Source organism: Aquarana catesbeiana, linkage group LG06 (genome assembly GCF_042186555.1).
Source record: "Aquarana catesbeiana isolate 2022-GZ linkage group LG06, ASM4218655v1, whole genome shotgun sequence".
NCBI lineage: Eukaryota > Metazoa > Chordata > Amphibia > Anura > Ranidae > Aquarana > Aquarana catesbeiana.
Genome location: NC_133329.1, coordinates 75,093,187 through 75,096,623, shown reverse-complemented (window position 1 = coordinate 75,096,623; position 3,437 = coordinate 75,093,187).

Genomic DNA, 3,437 nt, shown 5'->3' with positions numbered 1-3,437 from the left:
TTTGACTGAAGTATCTGCATCTTTTTTGTTCTTACCTTTTATGATGGGGTAACTCTTCTATTTAGTTGGAGCACAGTATCTACTGATCATAGCAACCAGATTCTCTTTCGTAAAGCAAACCCGAACGTTTATGGGTTGCCATGACAACCAATTGTGATCTATAAACAAGGTCTGTTCCACAAAACAACTTAATATTAACATATAAGGTATATATATATATATATATATAAATATTTCCAAAGTCAATAAGCTGTTTGATTTTGTGTTTTGCAAATAATGGTATCTACAGTTAGGCCCATACAGGTATTTATTAATAAATACACCGGGCTGAAGAGCCTCAGAGTTTGCAAGCATTTGCTAAAATAATCCAGCAGCTTTCTTGAAATCTTTAAAAGTACCCTTTACCTTCAGTCTGGGAGGGCTGAAAAGAGATCCTACAAAGTGAACTTGTGCCTAATGGCAGGTTCTTAGCAAGTTTTGAAGCCTACTAAAACCCTGCTTAAAAGTATAAGTTCACCTTTGGGAACATGTTACAGCAGAATTTAGGGAGGGAACATGGAACATGCTTCAGCTCCGGTAACCAGTTCACCCGAGATCCCCCTTAGCCTGACAGCGGGAGAGAGATCTTCTGCTCACACCCACTGTCACAATTAAAAAGCAGCATGGCCGTGTCCACAGGGCTGCATCAGTTTCCTGTTAATTTACCTGCTTGCCGACCGCCTCACGCAGATATACTGCGGCAGAAGGGCTTGTACCTGTACGTTGCCCTTTAAGAGGCGGCCACGCGCGCGCCCGCGGCAAGCTCTATGAGTCGGGTCGCGGGTCTCGCGGACTCGATCGCCGCAGGGATACCCACGATCGCCTCACGGGAAGATGCTGATGTAAACAGCATCTCCCCGTTCTGCCTAGTGACAGTGTCACTCGATCTCTGCTCCCTGTCATCGGAGCAGAGATCAGTGACGTCACACTCACAGCCCATCCCCCTGACAGTTAGAAACACGCCCCTAGGACACACTTAACCCCTTCACTGCCAGCGTCATTTACACAGGAATCGGTGCATTTTTATAGCACTGATTGCTGTATAAATGACAATGGTCCCAAAAATGTGTCAAAAATGTGTCAAAAATGTCAGATGTGTCCGCCATAATGTCGCAGTCACGATAAAAATCGCTGATCACCGCCACTTAAAAAAAAAAAAAAAAAAATTATTAATAAAAATGCCATAAAACTATCCCCGATTTTGTAAACGCTATAACTTTTGCGCAAACCGATCAATTGCGATTTTTTTTTTACCAAAAATATGTAGAAGAATACGTATCGTCCTAAACTGAGGAAAAAAATTGTTTTTTTATATATTTTTGGGGGATATTTATTATAGCAAAAAGTAAAAAATAATGCATTTTTATCAAAATTGTCGCTCTATTTTTGTTTATAGCGCAAAAAATAAAAAACGCAGAGGCGATCAAATACCCCCAAAAGAAAGCTCCATTTGTGGGGAAAAAAGGACGTCAATTTTGTTTGGGAGCCACGTCGCACGACCGCGCAATTGTCAGTTAAAGCGATGCAGTGCCGAAATGCAAAAAGTGCTCTGGTCAGGAAGAGGGTAAATTCTTCCGGGGCTGAAGTGGTTAATCAACTACAACTACCGTCACTCACAGTGGCTGACAGCTTGTGGTTCTCAATGACCTGTGAGGGTACTGATGAGCACCCTTTTGTAGTTCGTTCACAGACCCAGCAGCTTGCAAAATGACAGGCTGTATGCAGGTACAGGCTGGTCTGTAGAAGCCGGACAATACTTTCCAGTAGAGATGCACTAAACAAAATACATTTTTTTTAAAAATGTTGTGCCTTTTTCAATGTTACACGTATAAATATATTGCTGAAGTAAACAAAAAAAGTTTTAATTACTAATAGTTTATAAAATAAAAAAAAATAAAAATCAGCAGCCTCATAGGACAGTCAGAGCAAAATTAAAACTCATCATACAAGTTTTAACCAGACACTGATGGAAGTCACAAGACTGCTATATACGGCTGATGAGAAAAGGTATTTAGTAGTTTAAATTTACTAAAATAATTGCATTTCCATGTCCTGTGGGAGACCAGATATAGTGAATGCAGGGTCCTGGGTTTAGTAACACTTTAAGGCTGATTTATGGAAATTATGGGTTAATAACAGGTTAAACAGAGGAATATGTAACAAAAAAATATATCTCATTTTCTTTACAGGCTGCTTTAACCCCTTCACGCCCGCGCTATAGCCAAAGATGGCTACAGCATGGGCCTAAATTGCCGGAAGGGGGGCGTCCATGTCCATCCTCCCGTGCATGAGCTGCCTGCGCGCTCTGATCAGCAAGTCTACAAGACTCGGCTGATCACAGATCGGAGTAAGAGGCCAATCACGACCCCTTACCATGTAATCAGCTTCAGCCAATGACAGCTGATGTAAACAGAGCCAGTATCCGATCACCGGCTTCTGTCAGAGGGACATTGGTTCCGAACAGAGAGCCACTGCCGCCTCATCTGTGCCCATCAGTGCCACCTACCAGTACAAAACAGTGCTGCCTACCAGTGGCACCTATCAGCGCTGATCAATACTGCCAATCAGTGCCCCATCAGTGCTGTCCATCAATGCCCATCAAGGAGAAAAATTACCTGTTTGCAATATTTTCTAACAAACTATCAATTTTTATTTTATTTTAATGTTTGGTCTTTTTTTTGTTTAGCAAAAAATAAAAACCCCAGTAGTGATTAAATACCACCAAACTAAAGCTCTATTTGTGTGAAAAAAATGATAAAAATGTCATATGGGTACAGTGTTGCATGACTGCGCAATTGTCATTCAAAGTGCATCAGCGCTGAAAGCTGATTATTGGTCTGGCCAGGAAGGGGGTTTAAGTGCCCAGTAGGCAAGTGGTTAAACTGACTTCATCTGCAGATCGAAGTTCATCCCTTTGACCTCTAGATGGATAAACAGAATACAAAAATGTTGTGTATAAAAAAAAAAAAAAAAAAAAAAAAAAAAAAAAAAGCAGCTGGGCAATGTTGACAGCTGAAGTGTAAACACAGTCCCAGCAACAGGAGCTATCAACAGGGGAACCCCACTGACAGCTGAATGAGTCAGTCATTGGTTTTTAAGAACATGGTGGCCCCGTTCCTTAAAGTACTAGTAAACCCTGTACTACAACTTGTACCTACAGGCAAGCTTATAATAAGGCTTACCACATAGGTACTGTGAATATCTCCTAAACTTACACAGGTTTAGGAGATATTCAGAGTGCATTCAGCTGATGACATCACCGTCGCATACACTCTGAAGGTCCGTCCGGCTTACAATGCCAGACCTTCCGAGCCCGTGCCAAAAATGACGGCTTCCACCACTCATGTTGCCGGAGGCCGCGAACCTGGAAGGAAGACCGGGGTAAGAGGTCAGCCATC